Genomic DNA, 18550 nt, shown 5'->3' with positions numbered 1-18550 from the left:
CGACACCTTGTCGAATGCCTTCTCCACTTCCAAAGTGAGAAAAAAGCCTGCCTGATTGGAAGTTGTTATAAGGTGGTGTAGGTTGATTGCTTTTATAGTATTGTCCCTGGCTTCTCTTCCAGGGACAAAGCCGACCTGGTCTCGGGAGATGATTGAGGGGAGTAGTGGTAGGAGTCTACTGGCCAGTATTTTGGAAAAAATCTTGATGTCCACATTACGTAATGAGATTGGTCTGTAATTTGCCGGTTGCGATGGGTCCTTATTATCTTTGGGTATGACTGTAATGTGTGCTTGGTGCATTCCTGGAGTAAGTGGGTTGGAACTAGATACGGAATTGAATGCTTTTAAGAAGGGCGTGCTTAGCGTGTCAAAGAATGTTTTAAAGTAAACAGCCGATAGACCATCGGGGCCCAGGCTTTTGCCTGACTTTAGGTTTTTGATAGCGTCTTTAAGTTCCTGTTGTGTGATCACGCCTTCTAGAGTCTTAGAAGACTCTGAAGAAATTCCCTTGGGGCAGTGCTTTTCTAAGAACTGTTTAATTTTATTTTGGCGTTCCTCGTTGGAGGATTTGGGTATGTTTGGTTTGTCTATGTTATAAAGTGTTGTGTAGAATCTCTCAAATTCATGGGCTATATCAGTGTTTCTTGTGTATGTGTGTCCTTCTGGGGAGTGTAATTTGTGAACTGTCGTTTTGGCTTTCCTTGATTGTAATGCTTGGGCCAGTAAGTGCCCGCTTTTGTTTCCCGATTCGTAGAACAGTTGTTGAGTCAGTATAAATTTTTTCCTTACATTGCGACCCAGTTCTTCCTGTAGTAGTTTGCGTGTTTCAATGAGATCTAGGTAATGAAATGGTGAATAATGTTGGATTATTTCCAGATACAGATATGGGTCCCCAATCCCTAATGATTAATTCGCAAATAGAAACTAGGGGAGGGAGCCTAGGCTACCTCATAGGAAATGGGATTTTTTAGTGGACCATATTATCTGTATAGTAAGGTAAGCACAAACTCAAAGGATGATAAAAATTACATTTTATTGATTACAAAACACGTAATATCAAATATAATAAAATCATGAGCTACAAATAGTGCATTAGAGATACTCAATACTAAATATCGCTGATCCGCGAATTGCTGGAAAGATGCTAGAATATGCGGTAAGCCAACATGTTTCGCAGTTTCCTGCTTCTTCAAGGGCGTCGCTTACATCTGTCGGTATCTCTAGATTACATAAATTCATATTAAAAACCATTCTATAGTTACATTATACAAGTACAATTTATTCGGCTAATGAAAGTGCTTACCCAGTAGTAGTTACCAATGCCTAAAGTGAGGCGTGCATAGCCAGACTCACACCAAATGGCTCAACCTGCTGACAGCCGACCGCGATCATTACCCCAGGGCAGTCAGAGCCTAAGGGGTTGGAAAGTGGGATGTCGGATCACGTGCTGACCAACCTATTAAATAGGTATATCCTGTGTAGAAAGATATTTTTAACTATTTTTGCGGTAAAGGGGAGAGGTAATTATTAATGTGGTTCCTACTGCTGATATATTAGCTCTGACTTTTGCTGTCTTATGCATTTTAAATAATATAGGTTGTACTGGTATCCATAGGGCGACGCCCTACAAGCCAATTAAAAATAAAAATAATGACCGCCTAGGTGGGTACAGTTCCCTTATATACCCATAAGAATACATAGTTAGTTTCATAAATGGATCAACATACATATCTGTGTTTGCTGTAGATGCCAAAGTGTCAGTGTGTATAGATAGCTGACACACCTTTAGCATCCACCACAGAGTGCATCCATATGATCAATAGTAGCATATAGAGCATTTTATGAGCACTATACTATGGGTATGTATTAGTAAATGGGACGATGCAGTATTGAATTACAATCTACACAGATTAGATCATGTCAGAGTTTTAGTTTATCAATAATCAGTGAGTAAAGAGATTATCCACCTATAATTTACCTCTGGTTGTTGTAGATGTTAGGTGACTTGGGGCCAACGCCCTCTGGATAAGGTCCGCTGTATCTGCTGCTATGAAGCTGGCTCAAGGAGACGCTGGTCGCGTCTCCTTAAGTCTCCGTGATCCCCCCGGAAGCAGAGGGTCAGCTGACCCCTGACTTTGCTTCCGGCGCGGGAGCCCCTGCATTGCGCAAGCGCAAGACGGCCAAGACTGGCCGTCATTACGTCAGCGCACACCACGCAGCTAGATCGTGCGCGGGGAGGGAGGAAGGGAGATGATATAACCCTAACCTCCCACCAGGGGCGCCCGAACATCCACACTCTTTTCCCTATCACCGCTGGCTGAGCAGGAGAACCCCCGATGTGAGGTACCAGGCAGGCAGCTCAGCATCGATACTATTACAAATCTAAGTCACACTGATTCGTATGCACAGGAACAATAAATATGCAACAATGTATACAGACATTCATCGGTTATCATTTGTATTAAACCTTGTCAGTAATTAATAAACATAATTGACTTTATGGTGCTATAGGGTCAGATAATAGTATCTATTGGAAAAAAGAGGGGGATGAGGGAAAAAAAACGAAAACAAAATAAGGGAGAGGGAAAACTACAGATGTTGTGAAGAGGAGGGGAGGGAGAAGAGAGGGAGAGAAATTATTAACCATATCGTAATAAAAAAAACTTTAGCCCCACTGATGCTATCCAGCGGGCCAGATGTATCATATAAAGACATGCCAGTTGATCAAGCAGAGTTTTGCCAATCAGGCTAAATATGTATAGGGTCTACATTATATTTATGGAGACAAGAACGAAGACCCCTTAATTGATTAATGTGCCACCAGATATGAGGTACCAAAGAGAAGATTCGATCGAAAATTATCAAATTGGTGTTGTTAGTTCATAAAAATGGTTTAAATGACAAAGCAGTGTTCAAGCCCGGTGGATAGGTGGCTCTTTGGCTAAAGATCCATCTAGCCTCATGTTGGAGGATCCTCTTGTCAAAGTCCCCTCCTCTATCAGATTCTGGAATCACCTCCAATGCAAAAAATTATATAAATGTGGGATCATAACTGTGATTTAATCCGACATGCTTGCAGATTGGGGTATATAGTAACCCCGCGTTAAGGTAATAGAGGTGGTCCTGAATCCGTTTTGCAAACGGGCGTTTCGTCTTGCCAATATAAAATGCGCCACATAAGCACATTGCAAGATAGACTATCCCGATGGTATTGCAATCTGCATATGTTTTGGACTTGTAGTACCCACCTCTCGGTAAGGGGCAGCCAGTGCCTTCTCTGATCCATGGGCACTGATCGCACCCACCACATTTGAATGTCCCCTTTCCACCCGCCGCTCCAAGAAGGGGAGCGGCGGGTGCAAAGTGACTATGTACCAGACTATCCCTGATTGACCGGGATTTCCTATAAATGATTTCTGGTCTGTTTGCCACGTATTTAGATATAATTGGATGATAAAAAATGCCAGTTGTTTGCCATAAGTTGCCGAAAGATGTTTTGATGTGCACTAAAAGTGGTGACAAATTTAGTAGTCGGTATGGTTTCTGGTTTATGCGTTTGAAAGATTAGTGACTCACATGTTTGTGTTTTAGCCCTTTGAAATGCTTTTTTAAGCACCTTCTTACTGTATCCCCTTGTAATGATGCCGTTCGTATAATGCTTTGGCTTCTTGGTAAAAGTCCTCGTCTCTCGCACAGTTTCTACGTAGTCTTAAATATTGACTGTACGGTATACTTCGTACTAAGGGGCGTGGATGTGCACTGGAATAGTGTAGGATAGTGTTTCCCACTGTTTCCTTCCTATATAGGTTACTATAAATGGAGACGTAGATCCAAAAAAGCAATACTATTGGTGTCAGATTGAATAGTGAAATTGAGGTTAAAGTTGTTATTTGATATGAACATCATAAATTCCGACAGTTCCTGAGCAGATCCTGTCCAGACGAGCAGCACGTCATCGATAAACCTTCGCCACAATAAAATGTGGCGAAGGTGTACCGCAGCGCCGTCATCCGAAAACAGTTCCCGCTCCCACCCCCCCAGGTACAGGTTGGCATACAATGGGGCTCAAGAAGTCCCCATCGCTACCCCCTGTACCTGGAGGTAGGTGGAGCCGTTGAACAGGAACATGTTAGTGGTAAGAATGTGTTGAAGGAGTGTCGTGATAAACTGGCACAACCTCCAATCATTCCGATCCTGTTCTCTGAGGAATGTTGCAATGGTTGCTACACCTTTACTGTGTGGAATACTGGAATACAATGCTTCTATATCTATGGCAGCTAAGATGGTTCCAGGGGGCACTGTAAGTCTTTCAATTACCTTTAAAAGGTCTAGAGTATCCTTCAGATATGACGGCAGTGCCATCACATGAGGACGTAGGTGACTGTCGACATATCTGCTGGCAGTTTCTGTGTGGCTACCAATCCCAGACACTATAGGTCGTCCAGGTGGGTTTTGTAAACTTTTATGGACCTTTGGGATGGAATAGAAGGTGGGTGTAATAGGATACTTAACATCAAGGTACTCCAGCAGGTCCTTGTCAATCAGGGCCTGCTGGTGTGCCTGGGTAATGATTGCTTTATATTGGGCTCTGGCTTCAATAAGCTTATCAGATGGGACCTGTTGGTACCATTCCTGATTGCTCAGGATCTTGTTACACATTTCAATATAGGTGTCTTTATCCATAACGACTACGTTACCTCCCTTATTGGATGGTTTGATTATGATCTGGTCGTTATGGATAATCCCTTCAAGGGCCAGACGTTGTGCCTGTGATAAGTTGTTGTCAATCTGGCGTGGGAATGATACACCTTCAATTTGTTTTTTTGTCTGTTTGAGAAAGGCCCAGATTGCTGGACATGTCTGTAAGTTAGGGAATTTTTGAGACCTAGGTTTGAATTTCACTGGTTCTGGGTCTACGGATATCTCAGATTCTTCCTCCTCACTGGAAGAATCGTCGGGGCTTACCGAGCCCTCATTCTCATCCAATAGTTGTATGAGTATTTCTAAGGCTCTGAAGTCCTGCACTTTAAACCCCTTATATAGATCTTCCTCCCTTGTTGGGGTTTTACCTCGTTCTGTATCAAAGATGTACTTGTAAGTAAGGTTTCTTGCAAATAAATGCAAGTCCTTAGTAAGGGTGAATTTATCAATTTGTTGCAGGGGGCAGAAGCTCAACCCAAGCCTCAAGACTTCAATCTCAGTCTGTGATAACTGGTATGAAGATAAATTTATAACATCTAGTCCTGGTTCCCCGGAACTTGTTTCACCATAAAGTTGTCTATTTTGCCCGTCCGTAGCTGTGTTGTTGGAGGTAGGGGAGTATGGGCTAGACCTAAAGGGACAGAGCCCTGGTTGCTGTTTCTAAATTGAGTGGTTTTAGGTGTCGCTCCTAGGTCTTTACCGTGTGTGGTTTCGTGTGTTTGTACATTGGTTTTATCACTCGCAAACATTGAAAGTGAAGCGGCACCCATCACCTGGTCACCCTGTGTGTCATCCCCTGATTCATAATTGCTACTTGGTGGACAACGTCTAGGATACGTTTGGGGAGAGCCCATACGTTTTTTGCTGTTGGTGCCCCCCTGTGACATACCACCACCATTACCGCGTCTCGCTGTGCGTCCTTTCGCCGAGGATCCTCGTCCAATCTTGTTTGGTGGTTTCTGAGAGGAGACAGAAGATGAAGAGATTGACATGTCTGAATCTGATTTGTACATTGTGTTATCATTATGTGTACGGTTTCTGTGAGACATTCCTCTTCTAGACAAACCCCCCCTCTGCCATTTATAGGCATAGCCACCTGAGAAGGCTAGTTTATCCTGGAAAAATTTACGATCCTTTCTTATTAGTACACTCTTATTGTAGTTTTCCAGATGTAACAATTCATGTTCCCTCTAGGTAAGATTTTTGTGCTAGAGTCTGTTTGTGGAGGGCTTCTAATGTCTTGAGTTTCTGAAACAGGTCTGTGAGAGTCTGTTGTCTTTCTCTTTTAATAGTCGCTGCCATTGAGATAAGCCTGCCTCTTATCACACATTTGTGTGCTTACCATTGGGTTAGACTGGAAAACTCTGGCGCATCGTTTTCTCTCAAGTAGTCAGTCAGGCATGTCGTGAGTGTTGATACTCTGGACTTATCCGTCAGTAATATGGGGTCTAGTCTCCAGATATTAGTATATGTGGTTTGGTCAGTGAAGATCAGAGTAATTGTAACTGGGTGGTGGTCCGAGATAGTCATGGGTTCTATCGTTGCCTTGGACAGGAGAGGGAGGTCCTTTTGAGTGAGAAATAAATAGTCCAGTCTGGAGTATTTTTTATGTGGGGCCGAAAAAAAGGTGAAGTCTTTTTCTTGTGGTCTAAGGGTGCGATGTATCAAGGAGAGGATCTAGAGGTACATTAAGATCTCCCCCTAGTATGAGTATGCCACTTTGGAAAGAGGTTAAGGCATGCAAGGTTTTGCGGATAAATGGAACTTGAGATACATTAGGGCAATAGATGTTTGCTAATGTAATTGGTCTATCTCGGATTTTCCCTTTTAGGAATACGTATCTCCTCTGTTCGTCAATTAACGTGTCTGTGATTTTGAGAGAGGTGTTTTTAGAGATAAGAATCATGACTCCCTTAGTTTTGGAGTTCGGCATTGAAGCGTGATAGCTTATTGGAAAGTCTCTATTGGAGAGTTTAGGGACTGTTTCGGTTAAGAAGTGAGTCTCCTGTAAGAACACAACATCTGCCTTTGTACTCCTCATGTATGTTAAAACTTGAGAGTGTTTTTCTGGTATATTTAGGCCTTTAGCATTGAGTGAGACTACTTTGAGGGAGACGTTTTTTGGCATGGTGTTGGTGGTGGCCATGATGGTTCGTGGTGTTGTCGTACCAGGTATAGGCCTTCCAGAGGAGGGAAGCAAGAGAGGGCGCCACGTGTAAAGGGCAGGGGGGTCTAAAGAGGTGTGGGGGTGAGGGGGGAAGTTTGGAGTAGAGAATGTGGGGTAAGAGGGGTGGGTCTGGATGGGTCTCTTCGCAGTGGATGGGTCTCTTCGCAGTGGTGGTAGGCGTAAGTCGCTGTACCAATCTAGCAAATCTATCAAGGGTATATTGAGGATTGTGCAGAAGTGTTCTAGATCCTCTGGCACCCTGAGGTTCACTGTGTAATTGTTGTGGTTTGTTGAAAGGCAGAAAGGGAACTTCCATCGATAGACAATTGCTCTGAATCTTAGAACATCTAACTGGTTTCACTTCCCTCTTCCCTCTCTGTAGAGTGATATTAGATGTGCCCTGAAAGGTAAGGTGTCCTCTACTTCTTGCTTTGCGCAGTATTTCTTCTTTTATCAAGAAATCATTCAGGCAGCATACAATATCTCTAGGCGGATCTGTGTCCTTACCTCTTGGGCGCAGTGCTCTGTGTATACGTTTCATGGCTATTGGAGCATCAGGGGGCCTTTGCAAGAGGTCATGGAAAATGGCGCTGACTGCTCGTGTGACCTCAGCGGCGTCCACGGTTTCAGGGAGACCTCTTACTCTTAGCCGGGATTATCAAGGTCCTCCATATAGCGGTTTATGTCCCTCAGGTAGGTGGCGTGGGATTCTGTCACTTGTTGGACATGGCACAGTGAGGTGTCATGGCGGGCTTGTGTTTCCTCTACTTCTTCCACCCACAAGACGATGGCCTGTATGTCAGAGCGGAGGTCTGAGATAGCCATTGACAGTGTGTTTTTAGTATCTGTAGCTACCGAGCAGAGGTTTGCCAGGCTCAGTGCAGAGGTTAGATGTAGGTCCGGCGAGGGAGGACTGCGGCTCTGGTCCCTCAGTGTGTCTCGGTTGGATGAGCGCGCCTCGTGTGAGGAGGCCTGAGACGCCATCATAGCTCCCTGATACCGTGTCTGGAATATCTCCGGTATTTGATGGCTGATCTGCGTGTCCTGGTCCCTGGGAGAGCAGGAACGTGTACTCCGATGCGTATGCTCATTTTGGATCCACGGTGGGGCTATTGTAGGCAGGTATCTGGACCTCGGGGAACAGGAGCTCGGAAATTACGCGTCCATCTTAGAACAGAGCCAAGCCATGCCCCCTGGCACTCGGCTTTTTAGTAAATATCTCCTAAACCGTGGAGGTTTAGGAGATATTTCAAGCACCTACAGGTAAGCCTTAATATAGGCTTACCTGTAGGGAAAAGTGGTTGTACAGGGTGTACAACCACTTTAACCAGATGGTATAGGACACCGGGGAGGTTACAAAAATTTTTTCCCTCGAACTCCGATCTTTGCTGGAGGTGCCAGGAGGAACGGGGAACACACTTATATTTTTTCTGGACCTGCCCCACGCTGGAACAATTTTTGGAAAAAGATCTGTCGCATTGCCCAAAAGTTTACGGAACGTCCGTGTCAGAGAACTCATACAGCAAGAGCTTGTTTTCATTCAGCAGCTGCCAATACCCATTCTTCTAATGCCGATGCGCATGCGCGGAGCCTTAGACAGAGATGAGTGAGGTTCGGAGCAGGCATGCTCAATGGTGCATCCATACGGGCGAGTGCGCGTTGGCGCGCACACATGCACGTACACGCATCCATGAATCCTGGCGCACGGTGCCCTTTTTAAACAGAGAGTCTGCCTAGTGTCAGTGCTGGATTGTCTTTAGCTTGTCCCTGTGTTCCTGTTTACTGCTTTTGCATGCTGACTTTGTTCCTGGAAGCCCGGCTTCCCCTGACTACTCTCTTGGATCCTCCCTGCCTGTTTATCTGCTTCTGCTTATGATACTGACCTCGGCTTGGACTTATGACTATGGCTCTGCCTTCTGATTGTGTAACTCGCTGCCAGCCTGTTGCCGACTTCTGCCTGTTCCTGACTCTGCACCTGATCCTGAATCTGTACTTACCTACCTGGCTTCCGCTGAACAAGTCTGGTGATCAGCTTCCACGTCTCCTCGACAGGAGTTCCTGTGTCTCCAAGCTTCGGCCTTCTGCCAGCAGGCACCTGGACCCTTCCGTTGTCCCAGCAGTCCCTGTCTCCACCCCCAGGGGTGCTCGGACAGGAACTGTGCAAGAGGCCACCCTCATCATCTCAGGCTCCGCTGTAAGGTACGAGACAGCCAGATTCCGGATGAACCAGATTTTCTCCTTCTCCATTTCTCCAGTGCTCCCAGGAATGTTTACAAAACAAAAATCGGTCAAGCGCCACCTCCTTGACGCTGCAAAGCCATGTATTCCCCTCAAATGGAAGTCTCTGCAGTCTCCGACCACTGGCCTATGTCTCAAGGAAGTAGAGGAAATAAATAAAAGGGAGGATCTTATCCTCTCGGCACGTCATCAACAAGGGTGCTACTCCAAAACCTGGATGTTATGTAACGTGTTTGTCTTCTCTTATAAGGGTCGCTGAATGCGACTTTGTGGATTGACTCTGCTTTGTTATGTCTGTATTGGAAATAGATCTCAGAGATACCAGCCACATAATCCGGGTGTTGTCTATGTGGTTTGTGAGTTCACATCTCTCCACCCCCCCCCACAGTCTTTTTCTCCTTTCTCCTCCTTTTTCTCCATTCGCCCACTTTTCTCTTCCTCACTTCTCGACATTCCTTTTTCTCAAATTCTGTGTATTTTCTTCTTTCTCTTTTGATCCATAATTCTACGTCTCTATGATATTCCTTCTCTCATCTAAAATTAGAAAAATTATTTGGGCTGGTTCCGTGGGCTCATTCTACCTAGCACTTTATTCCTTGGGTATGGTCTATCCTAGTTTTGTTTGGTTTAGATGATACGTCTCAAATATGTGTTGGTCAGGAATATATGTAATGTTATTGGGGCATTAGGTGGGCATAATTTCTTCTATTTCAAGCATTTTTTGCTTTTGCAATGACACTGTTTTGTGCCTCCTGTATGCCACTGTGTTTTTGCAATGATTTGAGACCATTGATCTTGTCCTTTGACTAAATAAAAGATTTAAAAAAAAAGGAAAAAAAAAGAAAGCTTTATGACCAGACCGACAGTCCCAGTAACAATCTTCACCAGGACATATAGAGGGCGAGGTTATAATCCTTCCCTTACAAAAATAAAAACTTTGCATAGATTTTAATAGAGACCTTCTTGAAACACCACATTAGTTCAGATAATAAGACTGTATGTAGCATTTTGAAAACAATTGGTGATTTTATTGTAAAGTTGATGTGTTTAAAATTAGAGACAGTTCTAGGGACAAAGAAAATTCAGAATAAACTCTCCGTAATACAGACTTGTCTGTAAATTAGGCAAAACTGACTACAAGCTATGCAGCTACGGGTTTGCAAGTATTTTGATTGTTCCCTGTTCACTGGCTTCTTTTACAAATTATTTATTTATTGTTTTCCAATTTTGTCACTAGGGGGCAGTCACACACCAGAATAAATGGGTTATTTGATGCATCCTGGCCAGTGAATGACAGGCCCTCCACACTAACTTTTCTTGGAATTAGTGGCTGTGCAGCTGTAATGCGTTATGCATCCAAATGAATCATGTGGACTGGAAAGCGTCTAAGCCCAGCTCCCCTGTCCTGCACTGCTGTTTCTTCATATTCCCCCCTCCAAATATTTTCCAGTGTGCTCTGCCAATAAATGTATCTTTTATTTCCTGCCCCACTTTTCTTCTCCATCTCCTTGGCTCATTTTCTGCTGTTATGCAAGTTTCTCCAAGTTCTTGTATTACATCAAAATGGCTTAACATGGATTTTAACTGTTTCTCTCCAAGGTTTTACATGATTTTTCCAGGTAAAGTGCCAAAACTGTATATTTTCAGATCAGTACACAAGTGGTCAGTTTTCTGTGTTTGTCTACTAAAAAAAATAATAAACAAGGTGGGCAGAGGGCGGTAAAAACAGTTTGAGCCGCAGTTTTACAATGCCACTGACTGTTTAGCTAAATTCTACTATGGCAGCCGGGCAGGCCTGTACACATGTCGTGACCATAATGCTTTGCCATGATGCTTTGCTTCATAGTCTTGGCAATTTTTACTCAGGAAGCAATGTTCATAGCTCCCAACTTTCCCCGATTTCGAGGGACTGTCCCTAATTTAGAACAAAGTCCCTATGTTCCTCTTTCCTCCGCATTTGTCCCTCATTTTGGTCTGATCTATATAGTTGTATATAAAACGCACTTTTTATCTTTCATAAAGTATTTCTCAGTGCTATCCTTTCATCCAACTTCAAACTTGCTGCATTTGTAAATTTTAAAAGCCAATGGAATAGTAGTGGGAAAAAAATTAAAATTGTGGGTTTAACTAATCATTTTTTTTGTAGAATTCTCCTTTACGGAGGTGTGGCAAGGGGTTGTGTCTTATAACTTTATACTTTTGCTAATAGGTGTCCCTCATTCCCATCTCAAAAAGTCGGGAGGTATGAAAGTTTGACAGTTGGCACAGCCTGTTAAACAAGCCCATTAAGGTCAAAGGGAGGGTGGTGAAATTGTGAGCCAAATGCTTTATCTCACGGTTGAGATGTGGTATTTTAATGCGAAATTCCCCTTGAGATTTAGGAAAAAAAAACATATTCAGGTGGTAGCATGATTGCCTCCTGAATGACTGGCAGCCGCTGTCCACCACCCTCTGAAAAGTGATCTACTGCGGCTCCGCCCCCAGAACCCATCACTTACTGTGTTCATTTATAACTGTGTTTACTATGCTTCAGTTTGTGAATGAATAGAAAGCTCTATACAGAGCTATTCCTGTTCATTCATTATGTGCAGCTGAGGCTGCAGGAAGAGAGATTAAGGACTGTACGAGAGGGGAAAGGTTGGGACTTTGTGTGAAGCATGCAACCAGGGAGATATCACAACAAAAATGTGTCTGGCAGGTATATAATAAGTTTAGAACTATAAACATTGCATGAAAGCATGATGCACAACAACGATATGTTTCTCACCTTCCACTGCTCTACTGACTGACACTGTCCACTGCATAAATGACACCAACCTTTGCCCTACTGACACATCCACTGCTCTACTGACTGACACTGTTCGCTTTTAAAGGTAGGCTAAGTTTATATTTTTATAGTGATATTTGTTTTGTTATATTTTTCCAAATGTTCCTTACTATTAAGTTAATTTCATTTTTTTTAAAAAGGGCGCGGAACCCCGGTGATCTTTGATCTCTTTCAGGTTGTTACGATAGATCTCAACCAAGGCTGCCTACCCCTGCCCAGGCCCATCTGGGGCCTTCTGAGTTTCCAGTTTCACCTACACAGGGTAACAGTACCTCCAGCTGCGCACTCAGCTGCTGCCAAACAGTTGGGAGATGCGCATAATTGCCAACAGTCCAGAATTTACCGGGGCATTCCCAGTATTTAGACCTTTGTCCCAGTCTTACTGAATCCCGGGAAATGTGATGGGAAATTGGTGTTTTCCTGAATTATCGCCAGAGCCGCCGCTAGAGGTCCAGGGCCGGCACTGGTGACTTTCTTTCTGCCACCAATTTACAGATCTCTCAGCTCTCGTGAGGAAGAAACAAGAGGCAGAGCCTGGGTGGCAATGAAAGTGGCTGCCAATTGGCAGCCACTTTCATTGCCACCCAGGCTCTGCCTCTTGTTTCTCACCTTCGCCCTCCACTAGAGCTGGTCTTCTGTAAATGGCGCGGAGACCAAATCACCACAGTCAATACAGAGCAGCATGGACTAGCTGCATCTGTGGTGACAAGTGACACGCTGCATCTGTGGTGACAAGTGACACGCTGCATCGTGGTGGCAAGTGACACGCTGCATCTGTGGTAATAAGTGACACAAACTGCATCTGGTGATAAGTGAGTCAAGCTGCATCTGGTAGCAGGCGATGTGGCAAGTGACACGCTGCATCTGGTGGCATACGACATGGCAAGTGACATGCTGCATCTGGTGGTAGGCAACGGTGGCAAATGACACACTCAGGGCTCCTACTGATTATGCATTATGGTGAGTTGAACTATTTCATTTTATATTACACTGTAATATAAGAAATAATGCGCTTCAATCATCCTGACACCATAACAACCATGGTGCCGTGATGATTGAAGCGCTAACAGCAGGTGTTTGGAGTATCTTTATCTGCTGATTGTTAAACTTTTGGGAATACACATATTGCTATTGTGGTGTAGGATCTGGGCCTGCTGTCCCTCCATCCTTCTTTCTTTCCTTCCTTCTCTCTCCTTCTGACAAGTGACAGAAGTGAGCGTTGCATCTTTGGTGACAAGTGCGCTGCTTCTGTGGTGACAAGTGAGCGCTGTATCTGTGGTGACAAGTGTCAAGCTGCATCTGTGGTGACAAGCTGCATCTGTGGTGGCAAGCTGCATTTGTGGTGACAAGTGACACAAACTACATCTGGTGACAAGTGACGCAAACTGCATCTGGAAGAAGGAAACGTGGCAAGTGACACGCTGCATCAGGTGGCAGGCAATTTGGCAAGTGACATGCTGCATCTGGTGATAGGCGACAGTGGCAAGTGACACACTCAGGGCTCCCACTGATACAATGTAATATAAGAAATAATGCGCTTCAATCACCCTGACACCATAACAACCATGGTGCTGTAATAATTGAAGCGCTAACACCAGGTGTTTGGAATATCTTTATCTGCTGATTGTTAAACTTTCGGGAATACACATATTGCTATTGTGGTGTAGGATCTGGGCCTGCTGTCCCTCCTTCCTTCTTTCTTTCTTTCTCTCTCCCTTTCTTTCTCCCTCCATCCCTCTCCCCCCATCCCTCTTTCATCTCAGACTCCAACCACACCCCCCTTTAAGCCACGCCGCATATTCCCACCCCCTGCTACACCATGCCTACAAGTGAATACCCCGCCCCCTAATTATAAGAGCCCGCCTACAGACAAAAATGTGTCCCTAATACATTTTTTAAGAATGTTGGCAACTATGGATGCGGGCAGCGGATGCCTCTTGGACACACGCACGCGATGACTCTACCTTGAACAGGACACGACTCAGCCACAGCACCCTTAGACGCAGAGTCTTTGTTTGCAGATCCAGAACGGGGTCCCAAGAGAACAATCTAGGCCTAGCACAGTCTTTTTATAAGCTCTCCCAGCAATCTGTTCTTCTCTCCCAGCCGGCGGATAGTTGTAGTTCAAAACAGTCCAACTAGAAGTAAAACCCCAGCTGCCTGAACTACACATCCCAAGATGCTTTGCTTTGCACTTAGAGCTTAGAACTCTATATTCAGGAAGTGACAGCACAGTCCAAGCCAAACTCTAGGAGGAAAAGCACCACAGCAGCGATGCTGCACAGTGTCTCCTGAATTGCAGGTAATAATAGCCGATGTTTTGCCGAAAACTCCAGCTCGCCAAAATCCCCAATCAGGTAATTTCTCGTGACTCTCCAGCAGCAATAATTGGAGATTTCAACAAGTTGCCTGTTTTCACAGTCCAGCGGCTGCGTATACACTACAGTACATGATATAATGAGCGGACATTGTTAGTCTGCACGTTACTAACCAACAACATGGCCGACTCCAATGCGGCGACAACTTTTTTTCCACCTTACTTGCTGTTCTGTCAAAATAGGCAACTTGTCGTGTACTGTAGTGTATACACTGTCGGTGTTCTGTGAATACAGCCAAGTCATTGAAATCTTCAATTATTGCTGCTGGACAGTCACCGGAAGTGATGTGGTAGATTTTGGCGAGTTGGATTTTTCAGTAGAGCAACCACTCTTGACTACAAAAATATACAGATGTATATGTGTGTATGTATATATATATATATATATATATATATATATATATATATATATATATGGTATTTTTTAACATATTAATGCATTAAATTCTTTATATATGGTATATTTACATCAATAATAAATTCAATACTATACGTGGCAGATAACGGTTCATTCTTGCTGTGTCGCAGAGTCATTAACAGCACTGACTTCTGCTACCTCATTGGTTTATGGAATAATTTCTTGTTCGGTAAAACTGGTGCTGAAGAATAAGAGAGAAGAGGGGGTGTCTGGAGTTATAAAAGTCCATTTCAAGTCTCTGGTTTATAGGGGTCTATAATATACTGTATGCTATTGCCAAAATGTTGCAATACTCATCTATTCAAATGTGAAAAAAATCTCTTACACTGCTCAGTTTCCTTATAAATCCCTTTTAAGCAGCAAGCCAACACTAATATGATATTCCCACACTTGCTGGAAATGAGAAGCCTTAATCAGTGCAGTGCAGTGCTACTCCCCCACAAAAACAAATTTCTCATAACCATGCAAAAACAATTTTCCCAATTAAACCACAATTTATTACGTCCTTCACCCACTGTGTGTAACACTTCAATATAAATTTAGTGCACGGTGCTAAAAAATGAATGTCCTCAGTGAAGAGTCTAAATTAATGTATATATAAATATTCAAAATTCACTGTGATCCGCTGCAATACACCTTCCTTCACCGTGTGCATACTCAACACCGTAGATGCGTTCTCACCTTCCGGTTTTGACCTTTAGATTAGAAAGGTCACAATCAGCCTTTTCCCCCTCAGGGGATTTAGTAGCACTCTCCGCCACTCTGCCTTCATCTTTCCTCCTCTTTCCATGTAAGTTGTGACTGTAAAGCAGGGGTCTCAAACTGGCGGCCCTTCAGCTGTTGCGAAACTACAAGTCCCATGAGGCATTGCAAGGCTGACCGTTACAAGCATGACTTCTTCAGGCAGAGGCATGATGGGACTTGTAGTTCCGCAACAGCTGGAGGGCCACCAGTTTGAGACCCCTGCTGTAAAGCATAAGATACCTTTCTAGTGCTTTCCATAAGAACATATTTGACACTCACATTATTTATCTAAGAAGGTTATGGGTTGTACAGGACATCCATTGGAACGTCACACAAGTGTGAAAGAAAGAAAATAATATCACAATATAACAAGTACAGAACATGCACATTGATAGAGGATGAAAACAGCTGCAACACTGAAGGTGTATACAGTACATTAAAGTGGTTGTAAGGGCTCAAGGTTTTATTTAGCTTCTTGCATTCTATGCATGAAGTTAAAAAAAAACCTTCTGTGTGCAGCAGCCCCCCAGCCCTCCCTTTTACTTAGCTGAGCCATTGACTCCCGCTACTGTCTATCATAACCAGTAAGCCAATGAGGAGTGTGGGGGTGGGGCTAAGCCACACTCCGTGTGTGAATAGACACAGAGCAGCAGCTCAGGAGCAAGCCTGCTCAAGTGCCCCATAGCTGCTTGCTATGGGGGGCACTCAGCAGGAGGGAGGGGCCAGGAGCATCGGCAGGGGACCAGAGAAGAGGAGGATTGAGGCTGCTCTGTGTAAAACCACTGCACAGAGCAGGTAAGTATAACATGTTTGCTGTTAAAAAAAATCTGCCTTTACTATCACTTTAAGTGTAAGCCAACATTACATGTATAGCTGTGGGGGATCACTATATAACCAGCTTTATGTTTATCCCAGTAAAGACAGGGAGGGAGCAAGCTGAAGGGAAGAGAGGGAATCCGATAATGGCAAAGCATCTCTGAGTGAGCATTGGGAAGGTAAGAGTGTAAAAGCTAGAGAAGAAAACAGATCTCGGGGGGTGGAAGGAGGAGAGGTAAGCAAAGGGAGAAAGGGGAAACAAAAGGAAAAGAAAAAAAGGTGTGGGGGGGTGAAAATTATAGAAAATAAAAAAGGACTTTTCCCTCTGTAGTACGAATGTCTCAACATCAGCCTTCAATCCTTCAATCTCCTCCAACTAGAAGAGTATTACCTGACATGCACATTTTAATGTGCATAATATCTGGTGCAAATTCCCATAGACACGCATAAAATTGAGGACCCCTGAGGAAGTCACATGACAGTTTAATGCATGCCTATGAAGGACAGGCCACACAGAGGAGTTGTTTAGCCAATTCTCATCCCAGGCACCTAAAACTACAGCAAAAATAAGAAACAGAGGGCGCACCAACTTAGAGCATTACCTTTGTAATAGCTTTTATTATGTAAAAAAGACAAATGCTTACTCACAAACATAGGCAATAAGGCACATCAAAGTCCACAATATACTTGAAGCAGCCTGGTCACCTAGGCAAGTCCCCAACCTGAGCAGACTGTCCAAACTACTGATGCGTTTCGAGGGGGGATCCCCTCTTCCTCAGAGCCCAAAACTACAAGCTTTGCTTTGTAGCTGTGCAGCCCAGATTCATCCCACCAGTTCTAAATCACATACAGGTTACAGGACTGCTGTAGCCAAAAGGCCTGATCAAGAGTACACTTTGCAAGGCCTCCCTTCCTTGATGGTTCCAGATCTGGTCTATGGGTGTCTTCAGTCTAATATCTGAGGAGCCAATAACAGTAGCCCAGATATCCTCGTGAGTGTGCCCGGGAAACTTGCCTGGCCACTCCATGTACATGACCTCTGTCACCAGCCCACCACCCACTCCTGACACCAACCGGCTTTCATGACTTTTTTGGTACTTTACCGAACAGATCCAAATTATTGGTGATTAAAAGGAGTCCATATCACTTGGAGATGCATAAAAGTTTCAAGCCTCAGCAATAATGCTAAAATATTGGTGTACATAATAGTCTCTGAGTACATGAGCTATGAAAGAGAGGTTTTGCTGCGGTGCTGCATTCTGTTCCTGAAAGTTTAAAGCTCACACGTTACCAGCAGAGGTACCTCATCTCTCATTTCCACACTAGTTGCTTGTCCGATTGCCAGTTACAGGTTGCGCCCACCAAGGAAAGAGAACACATGTGGGCTCCTGGCATCACACTAATTCTTCTCACTCAAACACACCACCCAGGCTATGTCAACTCCACCTCTCCTCTATACAGTAATACCTCTGATTGCGAGTAACGCAGTTTACAAGTGTTTCGCAATACGAGCTATTGTTTTTTTTAAATCCTGACTCGGTTTGCGAGCGTTGTCTTGCAAAACGAGCAGGATTCAAGCCTCTGGGGTGTGCAGTACCACATTTGGCCAGAGGTGCGGGGGCGCCGGTGACACTCTGAGCCATTCGGAGCCGTTCGGAAACACTCAGTTCCTCTCTGAGTGCGTCCAAGCAGCTCTGAGTGTTCCTGAATGTCTTTGGCGCCCCCCCACCTCTGGTTACATGTGGTACTGCATACACTAGCAGTGCCACTGGAACAGATTATCTGAGTTTCCATTATTTCCTATGGAGAAACACGCTTTGATATACGAGTGCTTTGAATTACAAGCATTCTTCTGGAACTAATTATGCTCGTAATATAAGGTACTACTGTACAGTGCATCCAGAAAGTGTTCACAGCGCTTCACACTTTTTCCACATTTTGTTATGTTACAGCCTTATTCCAAAATTGATCAAATTTATTATTTTCCTCAAAATTCTACAAACAATACCCCATAATGACAAAGTGAAAGAGGTTTGTTTGAAATCTTTTGCAAATTAAAAAAAAATCACATGTACATAAGTATTCACAGCCTTTGCTCAATACTTTGTTGAAGCACCTTTGGCACCAATTACAGCCTTAAGTCTTTTTGAGTATGATGCTACAAGACTGGCACACCTATTTTTGGGCACTTTCTCCCATTCTTATTTGCAGGACCTTTCAAGCTCCATCAGGTTGGACGGGGAGCGTCGGTGCACAGTCCTT

At 44.0% G+C, this 18550-nt stretch overlaps 1 long non-coding RNA gene across 1 annotated transcript; it reads right to left on the bottom strand.

Annotated features, from left to right (window-relative positions):
• Positions 1–1014: 1014 nt before the first annotated feature.
• On the bottom strand, positions 1015–9253 carry LOC141108196 (uncharacterized). Its single transcript, XR_012236023.1, has 3 exons — positions 8866–9253; positions 5603–5660; positions 1015–1220 (listed from the first exon to the last, which is right to left on the bottom strand). It is a non-coding gene; the product is annotated as an uncharacterized lncRNA (long non-coding RNA).
• Positions 9254–18550: the final 9297 nt, after the last annotated feature.

Source organism: Aquarana catesbeiana, linkage group LG09 (genome assembly GCF_042186555.1).
Source record: "Aquarana catesbeiana isolate 2022-GZ linkage group LG09, ASM4218655v1, whole genome shotgun sequence".
Lineage (NCBI taxonomy): Eukaryota > Metazoa > Chordata > Amphibia > Anura > Ranidae > Aquarana > Aquarana catesbeiana.
Note: the sequence above shows the minus strand (reverse complement) of the source record. Positions and strands in the feature narration are given on the sequence as shown.